Source organism: Triticum aestivum, chromosome 7B (assembly GCF_018294505.1).
Source record: "Triticum aestivum cultivar Chinese Spring chromosome 7B, IWGSC CS RefSeq v2.1, whole genome shotgun sequence".
In the NCBI taxonomy this organism is placed as follows: domain Eukaryota; kingdom Viridiplantae; phylum Streptophyta; class Magnoliopsida; order Poales; family Poaceae; genus Triticum; species Triticum aestivum.
The window spans coordinates 444,901,683-444,916,257 of NC_057813.1; positions in this window are offsets into that span (position 1 = coordinate 444,901,683).

The window sequence follows — 14,575 nt, forward strand, 5'->3', positions numbered from 1 at the left end:
TGCATTAAAAAGTGCCAAAAATGGCCTAGAAAACCATGCTCGTGGTATTTAGTAAATTCTCATGCCTTTTACAAGGAATGGGCAGAGATTTCAAGGACATGTGTTGCAAGAGTCAACCACAAACGTGTCGTTTATTGATTTTTCAACTATAGAAAAATGAAAGACATGCTTGAAAAACAAGATGCCTGACATGGTGCTATGGTATGGCCTCACCTTGCCCTGGTAAAAATTTAAGAATGTTTAGCTTATGTCGTCATGCACACTCTTCATAAATCGAACCATCACCGAGGAATTTTCGAGGTTTCAATAGGGAAAGCACCAAGATTGAAGGGGGAATCCAAATTTCCTTCCCCATTTTTCCTTGAGTTTTTTTCTATGATCGACATACAACCTACAAATCACCATGTTCAAATTTGGCTCTTTTGTCGGCTCATTTACCATATTTAGGAGATTATGTGCATTTTCTAGACATTTAGCGCAGATAAATCCAACCCCAGCTACAGCTGCACGGGTGTGATGAGAGGGACGTAGATTGCCGTTCAATCGCGGTGCATCCCACGGTGCATACACATGATCTGCATGGCTGGGATTCCTGCCAATCAGAAATCAACGCACAATAGGTTGAGCGCACATGGTTTCCAAAGGCGAGGGAGATGAACCGTGTGCGATAATGAATGACCAAGATTGTAGGGAAAGCCAAATTTCCTTCGCCGTTTGTCTTTAAGCTCTAAAAAGCCACCACACTGTATGGTTGTTCGGCCACTCCACCCTAGAGCTCTGTCCAAGCGTCATTCATGCCACCGCACCGCACACTAACTGGTAAGGAAGCGATGGCATCCCACTGTGCTGAGTTCCTCGCCGCCCATGGTTGCACACTAAATGGTAAGGGAGTGATGGCATCCCAACGCACAGAGTTCATCGCCGCCCACGACTGAACATCTACGGGGGAGGACTTTGAAGCTGCCATAGCCAAATGGGCGATGGAGAAAAAGGCGGCCAAAGCCGCACAGAAGGAGCAGAAACAGCAGAAAGCACTCAGGAAAAGAGTCCCGCGGCCGCCTGAAAGAAGAGGCCGCACGTGCTATTGAGGAAAGCTTGGTGGAGATCCAAGCACGGTGGGCTTCCATCGACAAGGCCGAGAAGGAGAACGACAACATCTGGCTAGCATGCCCCGATGCCTCCACTTGCCAGGATCACGGCGGTAGGTACCGCAATGCTGATGGGAGCTATGCTGAGATCCAAGCACGATGGGCTGCCATTGACAAGGCTGGGATTGAGAATGATTACGCCTGGCCAACATTTGAGAAGTAGTTAGTGCGTGTGTCGCCCGTAAGTTTGTATAATTACTTACAAGCATCTACTGTTAGTACTTACTAGTTTTAGAGCAAATTACTAGTATCTAGGAATTTAAGTTGGTACTATTATTATTAATGTACAATGTCGATAAGCGCATCCTTTTAGGGCTTTGAGCGTTTCTTAGCATGTGTTTAATCAAGTGTACCATCACGACCGCCATTCACTGATTTAATCAACTACACGTGTAGAATTTTTTGGAGACGGGATATGCCAATTTTCACTTTTCTCGCACACAAGTATTTTATGCGCTTCGTCTGTGTTGTGTGTTCCCCCACCCAAGTTTCGAGTTCCTTAGCAAAATTTTCATTAGGCGCGCGATTTCAGAATTTATTTCTCCCACCACATCCCCACCCATCACATTTCCGCAATATCTCCCCACCCCGCCCCCTCCCGATAGCTCAAACCACTACCGCCGCAACCACAACTTGAACCACATATATGTTCTACCCGAGCCACATCGATCCAGTCAGGTAACCCACCGATCTCTATCACGGCCCCGGCCTGATTGCTTAAATGGCACCTGCAAAAAATCCTCATGCCTCTAAATCCCTACCGCCCCTACTCCAGAGCATCGCCGTGTAAGCCCAACCACTCTGTGTTATAGTCAAGTAGTTAAATGTGCCTTGTTTATTCCAGTACCGCACACTGTGTGAGGTTCAAGTGTGAACTTTCCAGCTCAATTCACCAATACTAGCTACAATCTTACAATACATGACTTAGGATGCTGTTAAGCCTGTTGTAATTAACAGTTGTATCCATTTTTTAATCTATTCCTTTGCTATCGTGCTACTCTCCACAATGAAGATATCACTAGAGATGTCGTCATTTTATTGCCATTTGCTATTTTTGGTGCATGCTAACCCTGTTGTAGTTAACATGCCTTTCCATGTACTTACGCAGGGCCATAATGGGCGATGTTGTTGTTTGCCATAGAGGTTAGCTGCGTCCCATGTTTTACAGTATTTATATCATTTCTGCAATTGCAGTTTAGCTTGTAACGTTTACTTGCTTCTTGTAGGTACACATGTTAGCGTCACTGATCCACGCTTCGACCTAGAGGTACACGTCGCCTCCGCCTCCGCCGACTTAGAACGGGCTCTGGCCCAAATGAAGTGCCGCAACAACTACCCCTCGGGACTTACCAAGTATGAGCTGACTAGTTCAATCTTACCAATACCAGTTGCAATGGCTATGTTTTGTATGGTTGATGTATTAAGCATGTTGTAGCAAACATGCCTAACCCGTCTTAGCTATTTCCCTAACTTTTTATAGACAACTGGGCATTGTCTGCTCTGGCAGCACCTGCCTTGCAATGTTTAACTCTTTCAATTTCATTTTTATCAGTACCAGTTTCAATGGCTATACTAGGTTGTCTGTAGTTAAACGTGCCTTGTTTATTTCAGTACTGCACACTGTGTGATGTTCAAGTATGAACTGTCCAACTCAATTTCACCAATACCAGCTACAAACTTACAACACTTGACTTAGTTTGATGTTAATCCTATTGTAGTAAACATCTCTATCCATTTTTAATCCGTCCCATTGCTACCGTGCTACTGTTTCGCAACGAAGATATCACTACAGATACTGTCATTTTATTACCATTTGCTATTTTTGGAGGATGTGTTAACCCTGTTGTACTTAACATTTCCTTTCCATGTACTTACGTAGGGCCACAATGGGTGATGCTATTGTTTGTCGTCGAGGTTAACTGCATCCAATGTCTTATACTCCCTTTGTTCCTAAAAATAAGTCTTTTTAGAGATTCCAATATAGACTACATATGAAGTAAAATGAGTGAATCTACATTCTAATCTAAACTATGTTTATATACATCTGTATGTAGTTCATATTGAAATCTCTAAAAATACTTATATTCAGGAACAGAGGGAGTAGTATTTTACACCAGTTGTGCAATTGCAGTTTAGCTTCTAACATTTACTGGTTCCCTATAGGTACATATGTCAGTAGTACTGATCCACGTTTCGACCCCTTTTTCTTATGGGGCAATGCGATATTCATGAACTAGCGTCAAGTAAGGAAACTAATAAAGGTTGTTAGGCGAAAGAGACAGGTGATGGGAATTAAACGCTTTATTTACACTTTGTCCAAGATAACAGTGAACTTTCAGATGGTAAGTGACATGTTCCCTTTTCCCCTACCCACAACGAGTTACTCTATTAGACATGAATATCTGAAAGTTTTCTCTTTCTAGTGGTTTCTGAAGCAATTTACTGATGATTAACTTGCAAAGTACATGACTGGAGTGGAGGCAACTAAGCATAAAGTATATAATTCATACTACCATGATAATGGTCTAGAAGCTTTCCTGAAGGTGGTGAAGGATGGGCGGGCAATCGTCACAAGGGGTTGGACAAAAGTTGTGCGTGTCTTTGGCATGCAGGCGGGCACATTATGGGCATTCCGCTTCTTCAACACCATCGGAAACCAAAATGATTTACACTTCTCTCTTCACCTTTACCACCTCTAAATATTGTGGTTCATCATAGTTAATTGCTGCCTAATCCTGTAATTACTAAACATATTGTATTGAGAATTTTATTTATGGATTGGTTGTTAAACCATTGTTCTGAGAATTTGAATTCCACATTTCATAATTCAAAATTTTAAATTTCCAATTTGAATAATAAATTATAGGGAAAAATAAAATTAAACATGAGTGAATAAAATGCTGTACACACAGATAGAAAGAAAACAGCGTGTGCGATGGAAAAAATAGAACATGCGGTTCTTTGATGGGAAACGTTTGCGATGCTCAACAGAGGAACACATAGTTTCATCTCATATGCGTGTGTGATTCATGGTAATACAATGAATGTTTCAAACCTATATGCGTGTGTAATATTGGAGAAAAAGATGAAGGTGCATCTATGGAGCCCATGTGTGATAGGTATACCTATCGCACACAATTATGAAATGGAGACATTGGCAATAGTAGAGGCACCGCACACATTTTACATTTTTAACTGTGTGTGATGAAGTACCTATCACAAACACATCGGTAGATTAAATGTTTGTGATATCCACATTTTCCACAAGAGTATAACTGTGTAATCATTTCGGATGTCTCTCGGATCAGAAACATAACATCGAGGCCTAACGTGTGGGATAGGCCGCGACTTCTCATACCTTTATTCGATGGAAATCATCAGTAGCCGCTTGCCTAACCCCGACAGTTTCTGGGTCGTGTGGGAAGGAGCCCCTATCTCACACACAAGCAAGGCAACGGTTTAAAACTCTGTCGCCGAAAGGGGTTAAAAACCGTTTCTATAGCACGTAACGGTACTGGTGCGTCTCCAACATATGTATATTTTTTTATTGTTTCATGCTATTATATTATCAATCTTGGATGCTTTATATGCATTTATATGCTATTCTCAATCCTTTTTTGGGACTAACCTATTAACCCAGTGCCCAGTGCCCAGTGCCATATCCTATTTTTGGCTTGTTTTTGGCTTTTCAAAAAATCAGTACCAAACGAAGTCCAATCACAGTGAAAGTTTACATTGATTTTTCTGGACCGGAAGGGGCCCTGGAAGCGTCGGGAGCAGGCCATAAGAGCTACAAGAGAGCCACGAGCTCACAGGGCATGCCCCCTGAGCTCCTGCGCCCCATGCAACTTTGTTTGACCTAATTCCAAGACTATGAATTCAAAAATATTCCCAAACCAACAAAGAGCCACCCGAACACTTTTTCCGCCGCCGTAAGCTCCTGTTCTTCCGCGATTCCATCTAGAGGCCTTTTCTGGTACTCTGCCGGAGGGGGAATCGATCACGGAGGGCTTATACATCATCCTTGCTGCCTTCCGATGATGCGTGAGTAGTTTACCACAGACCTACAGATCCGTAGATGACTTCTTCTCTCTCTTTGATCTTCAATACCATGTTCTCCTCGATCTTCTTGGAGTTCTATCCGATGTAATCTTCTTTTGTGGTGTGTTTGTTGCGATTTGATGAATTGTGGGTTTATGGTCAGCTTATTCATTGAAATTAATTGAGTATTTTCTGAACTTTATTATGAATGATTGTTATAGCTTTGTATTTCTCTCTGATCTATACGCTTGGTTTGGCCAACTAGATTAATTTATCTTCAGTGGCAGAGGTGCTTTGTGATGGGTTCAATCTTGTGGTGTCCTCACTAAGGGAGTCCTGGATTAGGGGGTATCCGGACAGCCGGACTATATACTTTGTCCGGACTGTTGGACCGTGCAGATACAAGACTCAAGACTTTGTCCCGTGTCCGGATAGGACTCTCCTTTGCGTGGAAGACAAGCTTGGCAATCCGGATATTATATTTCCTTCTTTGTAACCGAGTCCATGTAAACCCTAGCCCCCTCCGGTATCTATATAAACCGGAGGGTTTAGTCCTTAGAGACAGAATCATAATCATCATAGGCTAGCTTCTAGGGTTTAGCCTCTACGATCTCGTGGTAGATCAACTCTTGTAACACTCATATCATCAATATCAATCAAGCAGGAAGTAGGGTTTTACCTCCATCGAGAGGGCCCGACCTAGGTAAAACATCATGTCCCTTGCCTCCTGTTACTATCAGCCTTAGACGCACAGATCAGGACCCCTACCCGAGATCCGCCGGTTTTGACACCGACATTGGTGCTTTCATTGAGAGTTCCTCTGTGTTGTTGCTGTAAGGCTCAATGGCTCCTTCAATCATCAACAACAACGCGGTCCAGGGTGAGACCTTTCTCCCCGGACAGATCTTCTTGTTCGGTGGATTTGCACTGCGGGCCAATTCGCTCGGCCATCTGGAGCAGATCGACAGCTACGCCCCTGGCCATCAGGTCAGGTTCGGAAACTTGAATTACACGGACAATATCCGCTGAGACTTGATCTTCAACGGATTCGGGCCTACGCCAGGAGCGCCGAACAGTTACGATGAGCATAGCTTAGAGCTGTTGTCGGACAATACTAGGGATACCACACCTGCAAGAGCCCCGGACCTAAATCCAGGGGAGATTGCATCGCCCGAGGACTGGTGGATGGACCCCGCCCCGGAGGCAGCACCCTTATCGGTGGTAGAGCCGAACACAGACTTCACCCCCAAGGATGCCTGCGACACCGGACCCCCAAACTCGTGTCCAGCTGTAGGTTCTAGTCCGCGCACCCCGAGCCCGCCTAATCTGGTTGGGCTCCGGTAATGGAGTTCACCGTTGCGGATATTTTCCAGCACTCGCCCTTTGGTGACATGCTAAACACGTTAAAGTCTCTCTCTTTGTCAGGAGACTCTTGGCTGAACTATGTCCGGCTCGAGTGGGAAGCTGGCGACGAGGGAATTCGTTGCACACCCACCACCCACTTCATAGCCACGATCGATGATTTGACCGACATGCTTGATTTCGACTCCGAAGACATCGACGGTGTGGACGACGATTGTCGGTGTCAAAACCGGCGGATCTCGGGTAGGGGGTCCCGAACTGTGCGTCTAGGCGGATGGTAACAGGAGACGAGGGACACGATGTTTTTACCTAGGTTCGGGCCCTCTCGGTGGAGGTAAAACCCTACTCCTGCTTGATTAATATTGATTATATAGGTAGTATAAGAGTAGATCTACCACGAGATCATAGAGGCTAAACCCTAGAAGCTAGCCTATGGTATGATTGTTGTTCGTCCTACGGACTAAAACCCTTCGGTTTATATAGACACCGGAGAGGGCTAGGGTTACACAGAGTCGGTTACAATGGGAGGAGATCTACACATTTGTATCTCCAAGCTTGCCTTCCATGCCAACGAAAGTCCCATCTGGACACAGGACGAAGTCTTCAATATTGTATCTTCATAGTCCAGGAGTCTGGCCAAAGGTTATAGTCCAGTCATCTGGACATCCCCTAATCCGGGACTCCCTCAGTAGCCCCTGAACTAGGCTTCAATGAAGACGAGTCTGGCGCGCTGATTGTCTTCGGCATTGCAAGGCGGGTTCCTCCTCCGAATACTTCATAGAAGATTTTGAACACAAGGATAGTGTCCGGCTCTGCAAAATAAGTTCCACATACCACCGTAGAGAGAATAATGTTTGTATAAATCTAATCTGCTGACGTATTTCGCAGCGTGACATCATGCCATGGCCAAGCCTTCATTCGAATCGTTTTACTATCCCACCTCTGCGCGTTTAGCGAGGCGGTTTCCTTGGCACGTCCTGTCAAAGCATAGATCGTGTCCCCTTATTCCGGGATTCTCATCAATACGGGCGTGTGTAACCCAACCGCGCCATTAATCATGGCGCTTGGGAGATAAGCGAGTTTTACTAGGCTGGTGGGGGTACATAGTTTCGTCCGCCCATATAAGGGGATAAGGATCCACTCTTTCCATTTACGCCTTCTTCCTCCTTTGCTTATCCATCTCCGCATACTCGAGCTCCAGCGCCCAAGTCCGCACTTGCCACCTCAACCTTCTCCAGCCATGTCCGGAGCGGGAGGCAGGTGGATGGCCTCCTCCGTCATGGAGGGGCACATCAAAAAGTTGAGGAAGGTCGGATACTTGTCCAACGACATTACGCACCAGCTTCCACACGAGGGGCAGCTCATTCCCACCCCCAGGCCCCATGAGAGGGTGGTGTTCCTCCCCCATTTCCTCCGCGGACTAGGCTTCCCACTCCACCCATTTGTCCGGGGGCTCATGTTCTACTATGGCCTGGATTTCCACGATCTGGCTCCAAACTTCATCCTCAACATCTCGGCATTTATCCTTGTGTGCGAGGTCTTCCTCCGCATCAAGCCCCACTTCGGCTTATGGCTGAAGATCTTCAATGTCAAGCCGGAGGTAGTGGGCGGCCAGCAGGCAGAGTGCGAAGGCGCCATGGTGGGCAAGATGCCCAACGTCACATGGCTCGAGGGCTCCTTTGTGGAAACTATCAAAGGGTGGCAATCAGGGTGGTTCTACATCACCGAGCCACGTGACCCTGAATGGGCAACGGCCCCCGAATTCCGATCTGGCATCCCCACTCAGCTCACCTCCTGGAAAGAGACGGACCTGTCATGGGGTAACTCGGCAGAGCTGACCGGACTCCAAACCTGCATCAAAGACCTGATTGACAAGAAGATTAAACTTGTCACCGTAGTCCAGGTCATGCTCTTCCGCCGGATCCTCCCGTGTCAACGACGGGCTTTTAACTTGTGGGAGTTCGACCCGGCCCAGCACCAAACTTTGTCCAGGCTTTTTGACACAACACACGAAGATGCCTGGAAGGTGCTATTCAAGGGCACCGAGGACCCCCTCCCATCACCGAGGATCGCGGATTCTGCGTGAAGCGCCAAGCCAGTGCGGTAAGCTTAATTTACCCATTACAGGATACTTGTTTTTCATAGTTTGACTCTATGCGGGATCTAAGCTCCCATTCCTTTAACAGGACTGGCAAAAGAAGTCCGGACAGATCGACTGTTCGGCTCCTTTGCCCGAAGGCCCAGCAGATGCCTGCTTGGCGAAGCTGGTGGTCCCGACACCTCACGTGGTGCCGGAGAAGAAGGCCAAGAAGAAGGCCACGGGAACTCGAAAGAGTTCCCGGCGTCTGGTAGTGTTGGATTCCTTGTCCGATGACTCCGAAGCACACTCCTCCCACAAAGACGAGGAGGAGGAAGAAGAGGCCTCTCCCCCTCCAACGGGGGGAGGAAAGAAAAGGAAGGGCACCCCAACTAGGGGGCCGGAGGGTCCAAGAAGGGAAAGACCCTTCTCCCGGACTACTCCACCAACACCGACGACGGTGGAGAGGAGTGGCCATCCAAGGCCAAGCACCTAGCAAAATCGTAAGTATCTGGATACCAGAATAACTCATGGTGTTCCTTTACTGCGCAGTATCTTCTAACGCCGAACATAATCATGCAGTTCGCCCAAGGCCCAGCTCGATGCTTCGTCGAGCGGATCCCTGGATTCGTCGGATGTGAATAGTCTTTCACTCCCGACTGCTACCTCCCCTCACCCCACGGATGACGCCGAGGTGGAGTCCCAAAAGGGGACGAGCCAGGAGGAGGTAGCCCCGGAGGCGCCGCAAGGCGACCTTCCGGATTCCAGGCGCAAAGGGGATAAAACCCCAAAGGGCTCTATGACTGGCCCCAGGTCGGACACTGCACCGGAACCTTCAGTGGTTCCGGAGTCCGGCAGGCGGACCCTTCATAAGAAGAGCAAGCCTACAATGCCGGCGACCTTCGTCCAACCGGAGGCACCGGATAATTTGCTGGAGGTGCTCAACGGCGCCTCCATCGACGAGGAGCACCGCACTATTATGAGTGCGGTGATCCAGAAGGTTCAGTCCGCCAACAGCGGGCTGACAGAAGCCTATGCCAGCCTTCTAACAGGCTTCGAGGTATGTATTTAAGATATGTAAAAATATTACCGCATAGAAAGTAGCCCCTGATGCTTAGTTTGGTGTTCGGAAAGAAAAGCCAGACTGAGGATCTAAAAAGTTATACGCAGAAGTCTAACATAAGTATGTCAATATGGGAATGCAGGCTGCGCTGCTGACCTCTGCCGCACTGACTGCGGAGGTCGATGCATTGAAGCAGAGCCTCGAGCGGTCCGAGAACGAGCTCGGCCTTGCCAAGAAGCAGCTCGAGGACAAGGAAGGTAAGTAGTACCTTGTATAATGATATAAAAAGATCTGGTTGCAAACAATGACAGGACCAACGTGAGTATTACAGGGGCCACAACCTAGGTGGCGACCCTGAAGGAAGCATTGTCTAAGGCCGAAGACAATGCGGCCGTGGAGCGCATCGAGCGAGAAAAGCAGGAGGCGCGGGTGGCGGAGGTGCGGCAAGAGCTCCATGCTCTTGTGAAGAAACACGAGAGATTGGAGCTTGACTCGAAGACTCGAGAGTCCGAGCTTGCCTCGGCCCTTAAGAGCGCCAAATCCGCCAAGGCCGAAGCCCAAAAAGCCCTCCAGGAAATTGAGGCGATGAAGAAGATAGCAGCGAGTAAGGCATTCTTTATGCAAAGCAAGCATGTGAAAGTGAATTACTTGTTACTTACCCGAGTCCGGAGCTCTCCAGGAGCATTCCCAGATCTGCCCTGCAGTGTGTCCAATGCTGCCGCATTCTACCGAGCCGAGGAAGGGAGCTCGACGGAGAAGGTGTTCTGGTCCCAGTATGTTGAGGCCGGACACCCGGTTCCCTTGAGCGACCAGCTGAAGCAACTGGTCGAGCTCCATAAGGTAGCCGAACAGGCCATTAAGGGCCTTATAGTCCGGCTATGGCCTGGGGATGTCATGACCGGGAGCTACTTTGTGCTGGTGAGGCGGCTGGTGGATGCCTGTCCATGGCTTAAAGTCATCAAGCGCTCTGTGTGCATTGAAGGCGCCCGTAGGGCCCTTGCCCGTGCTAAAGTACACTGGGGCAAGCTCGATGCTGAGAAGCTAGTGACAGATGGGCCACCGGAGGGGAATGAGCATCACAGGCCCGAGATGTATTATGAGGGCGTCCTGAAGGGTGCCCGCCTTGTGGCGAATGAATGTTCCAAAGATGTAATATTTGAGTAAACTCGCTTGTGTTATCCTGTGCGCTGAAGACTTGTTCATATGCGCTAAGCAACGCTTTTTGAATTTAAAATATTACCTTCTGTGCGGCCGTTTATCAAATCTGAGAGATAGCGAGTCGTCGGCTTCTACCCCCGTGCCACGAGTGTTGGGATGTTCGGGATAAACCTGAGTGCTCTTGTTCCCATTCTTGGTTCCTTCGAGGGAGACGCTCAGCACGACGAACAAGGAAATCAGACTATAATGCTTTATCACTCTCACTTACCAATAGAATTCTATAATTTTAAATTTCAGCGAAGCCCCTAGCATTCGGAAGACCGAGTTCGGGGCACTATCCACGACTAGGCCGGACAAAGCCAGCTCCTCGCTCTAAGCGGCATAAGTCTTTAGGGACTCGAAAACCTCTCGAACAGCGACCGGCTCTCGCCCTATCGTGACGGTCAGTTTTAGCTTTCTCTACTGAGGTGCTTAACCCAGCTTAACTGGGGCACAATCGCAGTAGTTCTCCTAGCGCTACCTTAGCCGATATAATGGAACGTAAGGTACCAAAACATGGGAGCCGGGCAAACCCAACTATTGACCCAAGACATGATTCGGAGCCGATGCATATAATGCTATAAGTTCGGGGTGCCGCACTCGTGAGAGTGTTCGGACTTCTCACACCATATTCTGGGGTACTTAAGCCCCTAGTGTATTGGCCGTACCAAAGTGCATGGTTGCATAATGTCATAAATGAACATATTTACATAAAAAGTGAATGCAATAATAGACAAGAGCTATGTATTGTTTATTAAAAGGCTGCTATGAGAGCAGAACGATACAAATAGTGCGATAAGCAAGAGATGGGATTATTTGACATGTCCCCCTCCAGGGGCAAGCTGCGAGACTTTATGTAAGAAAGGTATTTATCTTGTTATAGAGACCACCTGGACATTTGACGTAGCTTGCTGCCTCCCTGGCTGTTGCATCGTGTGTTCGGCGATTGTACTGCCGGACAGGCCTTCCGGAGAATGGACTCCTGAAAGTAAGAAAAAAGAAGTGACAAAATCGGGAGCCCCTAGTGCGGTTGAGCCGTATTTTGGGCGTGCCGTGGTTGTTCCCCTCCCCTTATGCCCATGGTATTTCCAGAGCGTAATTATGTACGCGTAGTACTGGTTTCGCAATTTCGCAAGGGCTGGGGTTTTTGGCCGCACTGCTACGCTTGCACGGAACGTGCCAGGCGGTCTTGTTGTAGGTTACTCCAGGCGCGCTTGACAATGTTCGGACGTTTAATAGTCGGACTGGAGAATTGCCTTGAGAGGCTACTTTGTACTTCCGCCACGAGGGCCGCCGTATGCTCCTCTGTTCGGAGAGAGCGTTCAGTGTTTCCATTGACCGTAATGACTCCTCGAGGGCCTGGCATCTTGAGCTTGAGGTATGCGTAGTGCGGCACCACATTGAACTTTGCAAATGTGGTTCGTCCGAGCAGGGCGTGATAGCCACTGCGGAACGGGACTATGTCGAAGATTAACTCCTTGCTTCGGAAATTATTCGGGAATCCGAAGACCACTTCCAGTGTAACAGAGCATTTACAGTTGGCCTCTACACCTGGTATGATGCCTTTAAAGTTCGTTGAAAGCACAAGTGCTCCCTAGGTGGTTTTGGTAATTAATGACAACATATCTCTTGTTGGACTAACACTTTTATCTAGTATGTTTCAGATAAGTTCAACAATGGAGTGGCATGGACTAAAGGATGTGGGAACTCCTTCAAGATGCCAAGGACAAAGGATTGGCTAAAGCTTCAAGCTCAAGACTCTTCATTTTACATTTTAGTGATCCAAGATCACATTGAGTCTACAGGAAAAGCCAATACTATCAAGAAGGGATGAGGTGTTGCTTAATGAGTTTCTTGCTCCATAGTGCTTAGTGATATGCTCCAAAACCCTCAACTACTTTCCCACTTCCACACATATGACCTAAACCTAAAGCCAAAATCGGTCACACTGTTTATTTCTATCCGGCGCCACCGAGTTCAAATGTCATAGCCACTGCCACAAACCCTAGGCAATTCGGTCTCACCGATAGGGATCTCGGTCTCACCGAGATGGGATTGTAATCTCTCTGTGTATGTCCATTATCAAAATCAGTCTCACCGAGTTTGTTTAATCGGTACTACCGAGATTACAATGCAAACTCTCTGGTTAACTTATTACCAAGATCGGTCTCACCGAGTTTGAGTAATCGGTCCCACCGAGTTTGCCTGACCAACTCTCTGGTTAGCTAATTACCAAAATCGGTCTCACCGAGTTTGTGTAATCGGTCTCACCGAGATTATATTATGCCCTAACCCTAACCATATCGGTCCTACCGAGTTGCATTTCGGTCCCACCAAAAATCCTAACAGCCACTAGGTTTACTAAATCGGTCTGACCAAGTTTGTTGATTCGGTCCCACCGAGATTAGTAAATTGTGTGTAACGGTTAGATTTTGAGTGGAGGCTATATATACCCCTCCACCTCCTCTTCATTCATGGAGAGAGCCATCAGAACGAACCTACACTTCCAGTATCCTATTTCTGAGAGAGAACTACCTACTCATGTGTTGAGGCCAAGATATTCCATTCCTACCATATGAATCTTGATCTCTAGCCTTCCCCAAGTTGCTTTCCACTCAAATCTTCTTTCCACCAGATCCAAATCCTATGAGAGAGAGTTGAGTGTTGGGGAGACTATCATTTGAAGCACAAGAGCAAGGAGTTCATCATCAACGCACCATTTGTTACTTCTTGGAGAGTGGTGTCTCCTAGATTGGCTAGGTGTCACTTGGGAGCCTCCGACAAGATTGTGGAGTTGCACCAAGGAGTTTGTAAGAGCAAGGAGATCGTCTACTTCGTGAAGATCTACCGCTAGTGAGGCAAGTCCTTCGTGGGAGACGGCCATGGTGGGATAGACAAGGTTGCTTCTTCGTGGACCCTTCTTGGGTGGAGCCCTCCATGGACTCGCGCAACCGTTACCCTTCGTGGGTTGAAGTCTCCATCAACGTGGATGTACGATAGCACCACCTATCGGAACCACGCCAAAAACATCCGTGTCTCCAATTGTGTTTGAATCCTCCAAAACCCTTCCCTTTACATTCTTGCAAGTTGCATGCTTTACTTTCCGCTGCTCATATACTCTTTGCATGCTTGCTTGCTATGTGTTGTGAATGTTAAATTTGTGCCTAAACTCCACTTAAACTTAAAGAAGTTAAAAACTACAACTTTGGTACTTAGTGTCTAATCACCCCCCCTCTAGACACCTCTTCTCAAGGTCCTACAAGTGGTATCAGAGCTTTGGTCTCCATTGCCTTGGTTTAATCACCATTGGAGGAAGATGGATGAATCTACTTTGGGGAGTCTTAGACATAGAGTGCCTATTCTTGATGGAGAGTACTTTCATGAGTGGAAAAATGAGATGCTTGTAATTTTCAATCAATATAATTTGAACAAGTACATTGCTAGTCCTTGTGCACCTTATGTTGATCCTATGCATCCTACCCTTGATGAGTCTATTGACATGATTAGGAATGTTAGAACTGTTAATCTTATCACTAGAGGCTTGCCTAGAAACTTGGTTGGAAAACTGCCTACTCTTGAGTGTGCCTACACTATATGGAAATTTCTTGAGGAACGATTTCCTGATTATTCTTTGAAAAATCTTGATGAAATTCTTCATAAGTCTATTGCTTTGAGTAAGATGAATAC